A 16,169-nucleotide genomic window follows, 5' to 3' on the forward strand; every position below is an offset into this window, starting at 1 on the left:
GTGTGTCAATTTCGTTTGAAACTGTCGATGTAACGAAATCATTATCGCTACTGCGTTTTTCGATGTCTGCAACATGATTAGATGTATTGTCTGGTACCAAGAATCGCCATAGAGAATCAGTAGCTAGCATCCTACCTATATTCGGGGTCAAAATAAAAAAGAGTTTGCCTTTGATTTGGAAACAAAACCTGTCCCTGTGATTATCAATGGTCAAATAATTGTCTTTCACGCCCAAATTTTGATTTATGACTTTTCGTATGGCCTCGAGAATATCATATTGCGTTGTGTACATTCTCTCAGGAATATATACAATTTTGCGTAACTTGTCTAGCGCATCATCATAGGAAACGATCGAGAATGCACCATTGTATATACCCAGATCGCGCTCTGGCGATTTCTTGAAGCAGTTATCGTTACAGCTACATAGAGACACAAACAAGACAAATAGTATGAAGCGCAACATAGCTGGTTTTTATTTCATTCATCTAACAAAACACATGTAATAGCTATATAACAAAAAATTTGCACACAACAGACTACAACACAAAATCTGCAGGAATGTACAAAACGAGGCCGTTTGTCAGCAATTCCTTCGACACACAAAATGCGACAAAGTTCGGTGGGATGTGAATGTTGGGAATGCATGTTCTAACCGCTTGAGAGAGCATATCTTCGTGTTCTTCGTTTTGACACTGATTGATGAAGTAAACTTTACATGGGTCTTCTTCGGGCAACATATCGCTTACGGGCATCGGGTTTTCTTGTACCTCTTGTTCTGGGGTGAACGTTTCCACGATTTCTTCTTTCACGACTGCCAAATCGACCGGCATACTGATTATCTCGTTTTGCTCCGAACACGCCTTCTTATCAGAACAAGGCAAGTCATTCCATGTTTGTTCTTGTGTTTTGCAAAGCATCTTTTTGGGGAGACTGGACTGATCCTTTGAATGTTCAGCAAATTTGCGTTTACGATTAGGAATAGCATTGACTAGTCTACCTTTTCCCCCATCGATCAGCTCCGTTTCAATGTGAAGACTGTTGATGTGCTTGCGGTACAAAGGATGCATCACAAACAAAACCTCTAACGCCTGACACAAATTTGTATTTGGATATCCATATTTTGGTTGCAGTGAGTATACGTTAGCATTCATCTCTCTCATTTCGATGCCAGTTTGCAACGCTTCGTATATTTCACCACAGCTTCTCACAATTTTCAGACCTATTGTGAGCTCTTTCTGTGTACTGACAAGCTGAAAGTTTTTACTCGGTAGCACTCCTTTTTTCACCAATATTTCCACGATATCGTTTTCCGTACAATCGAGTAATGTCATGACTGCTCGAAAGTAGGTGTTCAGCTTCAATCGTATCTGAGTCCTTTCCAAAGAAAGACAAGTCGATTTCACAGAATAAACTTTGCTGAACTCCTCGATTCCATGCAACTCCAACACTGGTATTATGCATATCGGCAGTCTGTAGTTTAACGTGGGATTCGACTGCATGTATCTACCCTTCTTTATGCGCTCGTTAAGAGTTGCGAAATGTTCTGGTACTAATGTTTTCAATATTTTGAAGTAGCACATATCAATCTTTTCATCGGCAACAGAAAACATCAAGTCAACATATCGTTCAAACGCAGCTAGTGTCGGTTCATCGAGAAACACATGGTCCAGCGTTGGCTTGTAGTTCAAGTAGTCATACGGACTGTTAGTTATCGACGTAAAACGCAGTCCCTCGACATCTGTGAAAGGACATGTAACGCTAAACATGTACTTCTTTTGGTGACCATTCGCATTGAAATTTCTTTTCTCGCGAATGAATTTTTCGCACAATGTTTGGACGAACATGTTGTCGCTTCGGTTGTCAGATTGTAAATGAGACGCATTGAATAAGTTGCATGGCTTTATATACAACCCGTCATGTTACAAAGTTAGTGGTATAAGCTTGAAAAAGTAGGTTTTGAAAACAGATATGGCTCGTTGCATCGAACGGAAAGGCGAAAGCAAATTAAATGCACTCATCAAATCAAACCAACCCGAGTTGTTAGCAACACACATAAATCAAAACTTTGATTTTGATTCATCGTGTTACATTGTTATCAACGAAAAACATGTTTTGCCTGTTGATTTCACACAAACAGACCTAGAACAAGTTGTCATTCATATATCTAAACCTGAATACATACAGTTTGTGAAGCTCAGGTTTAGTGATTCACACAGCAATGGGTTTGATTTTCTGCTTTGCGAACAAACCGATTACGAAGATAACTACGGCAATGAGGTTCATCAGTGTCACCTTTATTTTTCAAGAACATGTACCAAAGATATGGCAGCTACGAGCTATTACTTGACACAAGCCTTAAGTATGATTGGAGTACTAACATTTTCAAAGAATACGCATGACAAACTGGCTTCGTGTCTAATCAAACGTTATGGTCAAACACTCGTACCCAAATGCACTACTGATTTTTGGAACAAACAACTTGACTCATTTCGCATGAGAAGCATTCTTGAGGTCTCGCAGCAAGATGACTCAGCGACACTTCGTGATGAAATTGAGCGTTTGGTGCAAACAAAGTACAACTTTGTTTCTTGTCAATACAATACTGCAAACAAAATTCTCAATATTCTGTACACGAACACAAGTGACAACAACTTTGGGTTAGTGGTTCTCAAACAGTCGCTGAATATAAAATGCGCTACATGACTATTGATTCAAATCATTTTTGATTTAAACACCAAAGCGACAACATGTCTGTACCAGCAAATAAATTTCAAGTTCCACAGACTGAGAATTGGGACTTAGAAATAAGCCAGTCCGAGATGAAAAGTAAGTTGTGTTGATAAGATATTGTGTTTTCATAGCAGTTTTTATTGTAAGCATTGTTCATTTAGTTGTTAACTTTTGCTTTTTCTGTTTCAGAAAATACCAGCATCGGGGTGGTAACTCCAAAAACGAAAACCGAAGACTGGGAAGCTGAAATTGCGGTGGCGAAACGTCCTCCATTCTTTCTCAGCGTGGGCAAAATAACACAGCGACGTATAAACCGAATGCACCGATGCTGGACCTGTCACTGCGTGCCTGTCAATTGTCGATGTGCAAAATATTGAATAAACTTGTTGAAACGTTAACATGTGTTTGTTTGTTTGGTAGAAAATGTTATATAGGTAGTAACTTGAAAATTGATTCTATACACCTAAACAATGCTAGCCGTTGAACTCAAAGATTTGGGATTTTTTCGACATATGTTGCGTTTGAATATTGAAAAGTGGAACAAAGCTGTCGAAATGTACATCATGGATCTCTATCCAGATGTGAAGTTTACATTTTCGACGCGAGATCAATGTTGGAAAGCGACAGATACGGAAATTGTGTACTATGTCGATATTGAGGTTATTCTGATCAATCCGAAATATGATTTGTGCTGGACACACCAAGATCCCACAAAACGACTTCAAACCATTAATGGGATTTTGTTGAGCTCAAAAGCCAAGAGAACAAAACTCGTAACGTTTGACCAAGAGTATTTTTGAGACAAAAAATGTATAAAGATGTTGAAATAACCAATTGCATGTGTAATATAATATCATATCATATCATGGATGATACCGACGCTTTTTGCACGAATGAAACAAGTATGTTCATGAACAACTATATCGACAGACTGAAAACGTTTGAGCATTGGTCTCCCCAAATACAACCAAACAAATACCAGCTTGCTTCTTGCGGGTTGTACTACTTGGGACAACACGACCGTTGCAAATGTTTTCGTTGTGGCATTGTGTTGTATCATTGGAAATCTACAGACGATGTTTTCTTGGAACACCATAAACATTCACCACATTGCCAGTTTTTGCGAATGGTGGGTCCAGGAACAAGACTATTGATAGACACATGAGTATGTTTTGTATGATCGTGTTGTAAATAAATATCATGAACCGTTTAATTTGTTTTGTTCTTGTTCTTGTAGTAACATATACTTATTCATGCAACTACCAAACGCAAAGTTGAAAAACAAGTACTATTGTGTGCACGAATGTTTGATTTCGCTATTGCGTTAGTTATTGATATAACCCAGTGTCGTATGTTTTCTCAAACTATATTATCCAACTCTAATCAAAGCAAATACAAACAACTATGTATATGTAGTTTCAAACGATTTTATTCTGCAACAATCAATATTTCAAACATTCAATCTTTCGCAACAACAACGTACAACAGTTTACATAGTCCACTAGATCAGCCCACATAGTCCACTCGATCAGTCCATCACAGATGCAAAAGCCTCGCTTCTCTGTTTTGGCCGTAACCCTGAATTTCGCCACACCATTCGCAGCGATCGTCGATCCGCGTACATGACACACAGCTGAGGGCCTCGCATCTACGGCAAAAGTTCACCATCGAAAAAAAGTTTTTGCACGTATGACACACAATCACTAACGTAGTGTCGTAAACAGTTGGCAGCATTTCGCCCATGCTCTTAATCCATTTGTTACAAGCTGCTTTGTTGTTTCCAGCTAACGACTCATTCTCACGATGCTTATTCTGCCTCTCTAACCATGCCTGGAAACCTCCACTTTTCTCCACACCTGACATCCATTGCTCGCAAGCTTTTCTGTCACTCATTATGCGTGTTGTTCGTTCGGTTTCAAAAATCGAAATGATTCAAACACAAGCAATTCGCCCTTTTATAGTATGCCGTTATTCAACTCAACAGCATAAAACTCGAAATGCATGTCCCTTCCCCAGAACATGAAATTTCACAAAGTCGACAAAAGCCCCAATTGTATGTAAACAAAGTGTTTTATGTTTTCATCGACGAGTATTTTTATCAACAAGCCGAATTTTGCGGAATATGCGGTGTCATTAGTTCTAGAAAAGATAGTTTTAATTCATGCTTGACAAAAAGTTTGTAGTTTACTTTGCTTTTTGGAAAAATACAACGTTCAAAGATATGAGTTTCATCCGAACCTTCCGAAAAATGGGTGTTGTTCTATGTACAGTATCGATACATGTATGTGAGGCATTTTCAGGCTTTCTTTCTTGGATTGAGAGTTCAAGAAACGATGAATTTTGTCAAAACATGGTTACGATTACAAGAAAGTACCACCAAAATATATTTTTTGTTTCATGATAGACAAAACCGTGTATTGTTGAAATGTCAACACATCTCAAATGTAAACAAAGAAAAATGAAGTACATGATAAATGGGAAAAATGAACCAGACACTAACTTTCATTACAAACTTATGGGAAAAACTTTAGAAAGAATCATTGAGGAAAAAGACATAGGGGTCATAATAAACGACAAACTCTCTTTCGAGAAACATATAAGTGAAAAAGTTAAAAAAGCCAATTCCATGTCAGCAATAATTCGAAGGACATTCCAAAACCTTGATGAAAAATCATTTCTTCCGCTATACAAAGCACTTGTAAGATCACACCTGGACTATGCCAGCTCGGTTTGGTTCCCTCATCTTGAAAAACATAACGACTTAATTGAAGGTGTACAAATACGCGCCACAAAACAACTACCAGGCTTTAACAACTTGAATTACGAAGAAAGGCTAAAAAAACTTAAACTCCCAACGCTCAATTATAGAAGACATCGTGGAGATATGATTGAAATCTATAAAATCTCAAGTGGTAAATATGACCCAGAAGCTGCAGACTTTATTAAGTGGAGGAAGGACCATTCTGTGCGTGAAACAAGTAGAGGAAACACACACAAAATTTTTGTACAAAGACCAAATTTCAGCTCGCGAAAACACTGCTTTACAATGAGAGCAGCTAAAATCTGGAATAGTCTCCCAGACCATGTAGCAAGTGCCAAAACTATAAATACATTCAAAAACAGACTTGACAATCATTGGAAAAACCAAGATATGTTTTACAACTATAAGGCAGCGATTAACTGTAACACCGGAAGTCACACAAGTCGCGACCTTGAAGAAACTAATGAAGACTCTGAATCCGGCGAAGAGGCCTGACCTGTGCTGGAAAACATCCATAAGTATCCATAAGTAAGTAAGTATATTGTGTAGATTTTTGTACCAAAGTTAAATGCTCTTAACAAAATGTGTTCTTTTATTCAAATGATTGTGATCACTGCTGTTTTATGTAAAATAAGTCAGTTTAGAACTTGATTTGTGTTGTTTTGTTTTCTTAGCTGCATCAGACTTTTTTGACTTGAATGTTATTTGTACACATCAAAATCTGCCATACAAAGTTGATTTCTAGAATGAATGAACAATCAGTATTTATTTGTAACTGTGTGTTGTTAACACTGTGATTGAATAATGTCACATTTGTCATAAGTTGAACAATTTCTCACCAGAACTTACATTTCAATATGATATTTTATGTGAAAGTAAACATGTGCACTAATTTGTCAGAATATTTGTCATTAAACTTCAAGGGTCAGTTTTTTTCATTTTTGAATCATATCAAACATATTCAACAATTTTTGAATCTATACCGCAAGTACCATTTCTGTCAAAAACTGCAAATAGAATCTGTTAACACACAAAACTACAAATTCTGCTTCTTTTACCAACATGTGAATGTTCAAGGTCACAACAATATTTGATTCAATTTCAACAAGCAAAACCCAATGGTTGCCTGTTTGAGTTATTTTTTTTAAGAAGTTCCTATGGTATGGATTTGTAAGTATCTAGAAGCAAAAATGGCATAACATTTGTGGGTTTTGCAAGTTAAAAAAAGTTAGTAACACAAAAAATGAAAATTTTGCATGTTGGTCAGTACAGTAACTGTATTGGACACAGATATTTTATCATGTTGTATTGACTGTGTAAAACATTTGTCATATGTTGAATAATTTCTTACCAGAATTTACATTTGAGTATGACAGTTTATGTGAAGAAAACATGTGCACTGATTTGTTTTCATATTTCTATGTAGGCTCACTTTTCATATTTTATCCATAGAATGCATAATTGTCCATTTCAAAGTCTTCTTCACAAAAATATTTGATGTCTAAAACTGCAAAAAAATCTATATACACACCAAAATGCAAATTCTGCTTTTTGCCAACATGTGAATGTTTGGTCACAACAATCTTTCTTTCAAGTCAACACAAATGTGTGTATCAACAAGCAAACCCATTTGTAAGTCTGTCCCGAGTCAGTTTTTATTATCATTGCCTATAGTGTATGTATTTGCAAATTTTTCAAGCAAGCACGCATAACAATTTCAGATGAAAGTGGATGAAAAAAAAGTATATGAATGCTATTTAGAAAAATATGGTTTTTTGTCAGCACATTCATGTCTGTCCACAAAACTCATTGTGTGTGTTTGTTGTGCAGTGATTCAGTCATTCACAAAGCGCATCTAACAGTGTCTGCTTGAGCTAGCAAGCACAACCACAAGCCATGTTTTGGTTCAGATTTGTTTTATTGAGGTCCATAAGAGAATATTTGAACATTTTGATACATGGCTCTCATAACTGGTCTCATTCAAATGCTTAGAAAAAAAGTATATAAATGCTTTTTAGAAAAATATGGTTTTTTGTCAGCACATTCATGTCTGTCCACAAAACTCATTGTGTGTGTTTGTTGTGCCGTGATACTGTGATTCACTGAGCGCATCATACAGTGTTTGCTTGAGCTAGCGAGCACAACCACAAGCCATGTTTTGGTTCAGATTTGGTTTATTCATGCATATGGATAAGAATATGAGAATTTTTATACATGGCTCTCATAAGATTTCTGATGCAAATGATGAGAAAAAAAGTATATAAATGCAATTTAGAAAAATATGGTTTTCTGTCAGCACATTCATGTCTGTCCACAAAACTCATTGTGTGTGTTATGTGTGAAGTGATGTTCAGTTCATATTCTCAGAGTGGTTCAATGAAGAACGCCTTCTTTCGCAGAAGGAAATCTAGGTTCAAGTCCTAGCTCTGATATGATTTGAGAAATCACTGAATGCAATTTACAGTGTCTGCTTGAGCTAGCAAGCACAACCACAAGTCAATTTTTTGTGCAGATTTGTTTTAGTCGTCTATATGATTAAGAATACAATAATTTTGATACTCGGCTTACATAACTGGTCTCATACAAAAAGAGATTGCCATTCCGAGCGCATATTACAGTGTGTGTGTGACCTTGCAAGCACAACCACAAGTCAATTTTTTGTGCAGATTTGTTTTAGTCGTCTATATGAATAAGAAGATGAGAATTTTCATACTCGGCTTACATAACTGGTCTGGTTCAAAAAGAGATTGCCATTCCGAGAGCCTATTACTGCTAGCAAGCACAACCTTCTACTTGTCTGATTGTGTGAAATGGCAGTTTTCAGTATTTTCAGATTCTTTCACTCACAACTCTATGTATAATCATATAACACAAAAACACAAATGTAAGGTTTAACATAGATTTTATTAACCCATATCATTCGGCAGAAAATTGCCCCGAACTAAGCATACGCAAAGTCTCGAAGCAATCGACTTTCGAAATTAGGATGGATCGACCTAATTGTTATAGAGTTAATATTGTTGTTGCTTTTCAAATGGAAACATGCTCAAAGATTTCAGCAAAATGTTTCTCGCGCCATTTACGTCTCTGTGCGTGTTATATTTGCAGTTATCGCAATTAAATGTTTCACTCTTTTCAAGGCTTTCGTTGATTGTTGAACACATTCCACACGTCTTTGAAGTGTATGCTTCATCTTGAACATCCAGTACACAGCCAGTATTCGTAGTCCGGTTGATTAGCCGTTGGCGAAATCTGTAATGTTGCCAATATAGCAAATCCCTTTTAGCGCGTTTTGATAAATGTTTTTTCTTTACCATTGGTGCAACATTGATTTTACCCAGTGCAACATACTGATATTCTTTGACGAGATGTGAGGAAAGCTTAAGGTGAATATCTTCTACAAACGTTTTTAGTTTCAAATGTACTTTTTTCAGTGATACAATACGTTCACGAGCTGCTTGTTGTTGCTTTTTGTTTTGCGCTTTAGTCAAATGCATATGGGCATGATCAATTTTATTGTGGAGTTTACTAATGACATACTGTTTGTCTTCTTCAATACCAACTTGGAAAACGTTACAGTCAATAGGGTCATATACTGTAGCAAACGTTCTACCGCCAGGATCTATACCACACACGCGTTTATCTATTGTATCGTTTGATGCGTTTCTTCGTGTATACTTAGGATCACAAGGAATATTCAAGACAAACATGCCATCAGCACGCTTGACAATGTTAACATCATGATTTATAGGAGGTATGTTTGTTATTCGTTTAGCAAGTTTTAAGAATCGTTCTTTGGGTTTAGACCGCTTTTCAAAGTTGTCGGGCATCATACAGACATATCGGTTTAGCATATTGCTATTATCGGTAGACACATCTTTGCCTGAAAGATGTCGTAGTAACACTTTTGGAACACAAAACGATCCTTGAACAATATTTGATACAGACATGGGTCGTTTCAGTTTTGATTTGAGTGATTTGGCTGCCTTGTAAGATGTATAAAAGTTTTTGCACGATGTTGTTTTTACTGAAGTCATTTTGTTGTTGAAGAACCAGTCATCGTTTTCCATTCTGTACTGCGGGTCTACATCATTGGCATTTGTTTTGCAAACAATTTTCTGTAGCTCAAATTGGTGTGGTCTTATACCTTTTTCGTTTACTAACCACAAGCACCAATTATACGTATAATTTGAAACGCGAAGCATTTCGTTGAGGACTCGTTTTTGATGTTTAGTAGGACGAATTCCAACAGAGAATGATGTTAGAAATTTATCGGACTGTGTCTTTTGCTTTTTGACACTAGCAGACTGTAACAATTGAATCACATCACAATCAGTTTTCTCGTGATTAACCATATCCTTTCTTCTTATGTACTCCCACCAATACCACATACTTTTGTGTTTGTGGACGTTTGCAGCATCCCATAGTGTTAAATCCTCTCGTTTGCGTTTCATTGCTGTACAATACAAAGCAACACAGGAATTCGTTTGCTTATATACAAATATTTGTAATAATCTGATATCAGGGCAATACGAATGAAACCGTATCCCGACTCAAATGGGTTAAATACTCAACGGCCTGGTGCTTTTTCACTATATAGACAAAGCATAGTGTTAACATACCAAAGTCCTTGATTTCGCTGTACATTTCGAAACATGTTGATGCAACAAGATGCTAGATTCCACAATGACTCATATTTAGCATTCAATCCATCGCAATTCGATACGAAATTGTTCGTAAGCTCAACGTTATTCTACTATACAATCAAACTATATCTAACCTGCTCGACTAACAACATACACATCATATGCATTTAAACATTTTATTTTACAACAAACATCAAACATATGAAAACAGTCAAAACATTTAATCAGTGAAAAGCATTCGCACCCAGCCAGTAACGTCAGCTCGACACATAGCGCAGTCTCCATCGAACATCATCAGGCAGCAGTTTTCACAAAAAGTGTGCCCACACCTTGTCAAGGTACTGTTTTTTTGCTCATCGTAGCATATGGTACACGTTTTTAATCCTCGAATAGCCTCATCTTTTTCTTCTTGAAGTTTTGTTCTAAGCGAATTCAAAGCCTGCTCTTTCTCAAATTGGAGCTGCGATATTATCCTATCGGTTTCGAGTTCATGTTGCTCTTTTAGCGCGCGTTCGCGTTTAGACCACTCATCCTCGAAGAAACGCTCTTGATCATCAACCAAATGTTCGCTCGCTTCTCGCTGATAAGATGAAGCCTTTTGAATACACGATACCATTTTCTTGCAGACATCGCGACCTTCTTTAGACATAGCGAAGTCGCTGCTGTTAACGAACGCTGTAACCTGACTTCCAAGTCTGTTCAGTTGATAGCCGAACGACTTTAGATCAATTGACGCCGATTGTTCTGGTCGAGTGTATGGCTTTGTAGCATGTCGCTTGCCCTTGCCAGTCGTTTCGCTACTACCACTAGCAGCGTCTGTGTCCTCGAACTTTGGCAGTCGGTTTGCGTATTTCGGCATGATTTCGAGTCAATGTTCTCTCTTGGAGTCTCAAATCAAGAATGATGACCATACCTGTCCGTGTCGCTTTATATACCCAACGGGCTGGTGCGTTTTCAGTATATAGACAAAGCATAGCGCTTACATACCAAAGTCCTTGATAAAGATGAATAGCAAATTTCTAACGCGTGGCAGATGTAGACATTCGTACTTAAGAAAAACGCTGAACAAAGTTGCATGTCTGAGGGATTTTGATAAAACGTACGTTAGCGAGTTGGGTCAGTACCTCAGAAAGACATTTCCCACATTACGCGACGACTGTAAATTGTACATAAAGCACGAATTAACAATTCAGAACAGGCGACCCGATTTCGTTATTCATATACCAAATGTTACCCTAATACTACTCGAATACAAAACATCGAATGTTACAACAAAAGTACGCAGAGAATATCTAACTCAAGTACTCGATACGTATCACAAGTTTCGACAAAGCTTATGCGTTAGTGAAAATTCCAGCCATATACGTTTACTTAGCATTTTGCTCATTCGCAATTCTTCATCTCGACAAAATAAAATTGTGTGTGTGAAAAATGAGTTAATACCTAACAGCTGTTATTTGATATGAACTTGTATGAATATTTTTGCGAAATGTACTATGATCAATTTTTAAACGCAACAGTGCAGTGGAGTATTTTTCAAATCACAATATCTCGCTAGTACAACTTTTTGCTGTAATAATTTCACAACGCTAAAATTTCCAATCCAATACTTCATCAAATATCTACCAGCATCGCACGAGAAATTACACCCAGTACAGCGAGGTCATCAAGTGCAAATAATATCGAACGTCATTTCACAGTAAAGTACATAGATAGATGAGTATTTGCGAGAAAGTTTAAATGCAAATTTATCAAAAACTACTGCAGATATTGGGATCAAATTTTGATCGAAAATAAAGCCGTTATGAAGAAATCTTTTTTGCCTTTTCGTTTTCATAAACAAAATATGAACCGCTGAATAGGGAATTGTTTTCTGAAGAATTTGGTGTATAACACTTTGTATGTATGTGAATCATTTCGATTGAACAAGTAGAAAGTTAAACGCAACATTGATATTTTTCTTTAAATCGCATCGCGCAAAAATTCATGAAATGTAGTACGTCATTTCGCTTTATGTAAACAACCTTGAGTAAAATATCGTACACCGAGGTTTAAGTCAAATTTCTTCGGAACTGTTCAAGTCATCACTATCAAATTTAAAGTACACTGCCAAGCTTATTGTTAGCTACAACTTTTCTATTGTAATTTTTGTTCCAACATACATGCTTATGAGATAAAAATCACGTTGAAAACGTTCGCAACAAGAAAACTTTTTCATCCTATCGCTTTTTGAAACAAAACTGATATCATCTTATAGAAAATTTCATTCCGAATATTTCGCTATGACATGCGTGTATGTTTATTGTATCGCTTGATCAAGACTAGCCGAAAACCATTTTGCCTATAATCACGAATTCACTTTTTAAAGCACGAAACATGTACTGTAGATCGAACGTCATTTCTATCCATGTAAACAACCTTGGCTTGGGTGCAATATCTTACAATGAGGTTTAAGTCAATTTTCTTTGAAACCACTCATAATATCCAGATGAAATGTTCGCCACAATATTCTATCATATGATAGCTACAATTTTTGTCTCGCCTATATTGTTCTCACACGACTCATTGTGTCAGATATTCAATTTTGCAAAATTCGCTAAGAAGAAAACTTTTTCGTGTTAAGAGCATTTATCTTCATTTTGGTATGATTTTGTAGGAAATTCAATTCCACGCATTTTGATGTATTACACTTAAACGTCTGTCTAAACACACAAACAATACAGTGCAATAACGATTTCGTACTAAACGCATTTCTGTCTTTAACTTTAGATTTTTACAACGTCGTCTTTTATCCATGTAAACAAACGAAACAAGATGTTAAGTTACATCGGTTTAACTCAATTTGCTCGAAAACGTCTCATGATATTAAGATGAAATTTTCACCATAATATTCTATCATATGATAGCTACATTTTTTGTTTCGCCTATATTGTTCTCACACGACTCATTGTGTCAGATATTCTACTTTGCAAAACTCGCTAACAAGAAAACTTTTTTGCGTTAAGAGCATTCATCTTTAGTTTGGTATGATTTTGTAGGAAATTCAATTCCACGCATTTTGATGTATAACACTTAGCTATATATCATAACACAACAATAAAACAGTCCGATAACGATTTTGTCATAAACGCATTTCTGTCTTTAACTTTAGATTTTTTTTCAACGTCATTGCATTTCTATGCATGTAAACAAGCGGGGAAAGAGTTTAAGTTGCATCGGTTTAACTCATTTTGCTCGATAGCGTCTCTTGATATTTAGATGATTTTTTCACCACAGTATTGCATCATATGATAGCTACAATTTTTGTTTCGCCTATATTGTTCTCACACGACTCATTGTGTCAGATATTTTACTTTGCAAAACTCGCTAACAAGAAAACTTTTTTGCGTTAAGAGCATTCATCTTTAGTTTGGTATGATTCTGTTGGAAATTCAATTCCACGCATTTTGATGTATTCCACTTAATCGTATGTCTAAACAAACAAAAAATACAGCGATATAACGATTTTGTACTAAACGCATTTCTGTCTTTAACTTGAGATTTTTACAACGTCATTGCATTCATATGCATGTAAACAACCTTGGGTGCAATATCTTACCAAGAGGTTTAACTCAATTCTTTCGAGAACCACTCATCATATCCAGATGAAATTTTCACCACAATATTCTATCATATGATAGCTACATTTTTTGTTTCGCCTAAATTGTTCTCACACGACTTATTGTATCAGATATTCAACATTGCAAAATTCGCTAACAAGAAAACTTTTTCGTGTTAAAAGCATTTATCTTCATTTTGGTATGATTTTGTAGGAAATTCAATTCCACGCATTTTTATATATTACACTTTACCGTATGTTTAGACACAACAAAAATACAGTTCGATAACGATTTCGTACTAAACGTTTTTCTGTCATTAACTTTAGATTTTTTACAACGTCATTCATATGCATGTAAACAAGCGAGGGAAAGGAGTTTAAAATGCATCGGTTTAACTCAATTCTTTCGAGAACGCCTCATGATATTCAGATGAAATTTTCACCACAATATTTAACCGCATGATAGCTACAATTTTTGTTTCACCTATATTGTTCTCACACGACTTATTGTATCAGATATTCAACATTGCAAAATTCGCTAACAAGAAAACTTTTTCGTGTTAAAAGCATTTATCTTCATTTTGGTATGATTTTGTAGGAAATTCAATTCCACGCATTTTTATATATTACACTTTACCGTATGTTTAGACACAACAAAAATACAGTTCGATAACGATTTCGTACTAAACGTTTTTCTGTCTTTAACTTTAGATTTTTTACAACGTCATTCATATGCATGTAAACAAGCGAGGGAAAGGAGTTTAAAATGCATCGGTTTAACTCAATTCTTTCGAGAACGCCTCATGATATTCAGATGAAATTTTCACCACAATATTTAACCGCATGATAGCTACAATTTTTGTTTCACCTATATTGTTCTCACACGACTTATTGTATCAGATATTCAACATTGCAAAATTCGCTAACAAGAAAACTTTTTCGTGTTAAAAGCATTTATCTTCATTTTGGTATGATTTTGTAGGAAATTCAATTCCACGCATTTTTATATATTACACTTTACCGTATGTTTAGACACAACAAAAATACAGTTCGATAACGATTTCGTACTAAACGTTTTTCTGTCTTTAACTTTAGATTTTTTACAACGTCATTCATATGCATGTAAACAAGCGAGGGAAAGGAGTTTAAAATGCATCGGTTTAACTCAATTCTTTCGAGAACGCCTCATGATATTCAGATGAAATTTTCACCACAATATTTAACCGCATGATAGCTACAATTTTTGTTTCACCTATATTGTTCTCACACGACTTATTGTATCAGATATTCAACTTTGCAAAATTCGCTAACAAGAAAACTTTTTTGTGTAATGAGCATTTATCGTTATTTTGGTACTAGCTTGTAGGAAATTCGATTCCACGCATTTTTATATATTACACTTTACCGTATGTTTAGACACAACAAAAATACAGTGCGATAACGATTTCGTACTAAACGCATTTCTGTCTTTAACTTTACATTTTGACTCAACGTCGAAAACTCTCTGCGAATAGAACAGTGATTTCGTACAAAGTTTAACTTCGCGTTTCTTCCCAACCATTTGACCGATCAACATAACATTTTCGCATTAATATGAAACGTGTTAATAGCAACAAGTTTTGTGGGGATCATTTTTTGTTAACATATTCGCATATAGAAGAAATTCTTAGCTTTTCGCATATAAATCACTTCGCTTACAAGAAAAAAAATTCCCATTTATGACAAGTACATAGCAATTGATACCATTCGATAAGGAATTCTGTTCTGCACATTTTGATGTATGACACTCCACAATAGGCCTAACTACAAGGAAACTACTTCGACAAAACGCATTCGTGCTTATAGAAATTTTGAACTTTAAAGTATTGAGTTAAACGGAACGTCGTTAGATAGCGAATAGTTGATAAAACTGTGTTTGTATCGAAGCGGTTTATTTTAACTGTCACAATAACGCGTGAACGCATTTCGATGAAATTTTCACTACCATAACCAGCAATCAGAGAGGAACAATAAGAGTTTAAATATTTTGCAAGTAGATAAGTGGATATATGTCAAAATTTCTGTTTATTGGTAAAACTTGGGTTGATATGAAGAAAAGATTTTCATTTCGCAATATGATACAGTAATATTTGCATCATGCGATGGGGAATTTATTTCTGTGCATTTTGGTGTAACATACTTGATGTTTTTGTAAAACGCTGCAGTTATACGGGCAGAAAACCATATCACAACAAACACACATTTCATGAATCGTAATTTTGACCCTTCGTTGTCAGTGCAAATCGACGACGTCATTTCAATGAAACTCATCTTTCAACTTAAAGGGGTGTTTACATATCGACGATAGAAAATTGTGTTTCTTTGACAGTGGTTTAAGTGCAATATCTATAGAACCAGTTGTCCAAATTCCATAAAATTTTCACCAGATGAACCG

The 16,169-nt window shown here is 35.8% G+C and overlaps 1 long non-coding RNA gene across 1 annotated transcript; it reads left to right on the forward strand.

Moving 5' to 3' along the window:
- Positions 1-2,124: 2,124 nt before the first annotated feature.
- LOC127854912 (uncharacterized) lies at positions 2,125-3,128 on the forward strand. Its single transcript, XR_008037191.1, has 2 exons — positions 2,125-2,826; positions 2,920-3,128. It is a non-coding gene; the product is annotated as an uncharacterized LOC127854912 (long non-coding RNA).
- Positions 3,129-16,169: the final 13,041 nt, after the last annotated feature.

This window comes from Dreissena polymorpha, chromosome 13, assembly GCF_020536995.1.
Source record: "Dreissena polymorpha isolate Duluth1 chromosome 13, UMN_Dpol_1.0, whole genome shotgun sequence".
NCBI classification, from domain to species: Eukaryota; Metazoa; Mollusca; class Bivalvia; order Myida; family Dreissenidae; genus Dreissena; species Dreissena polymorpha.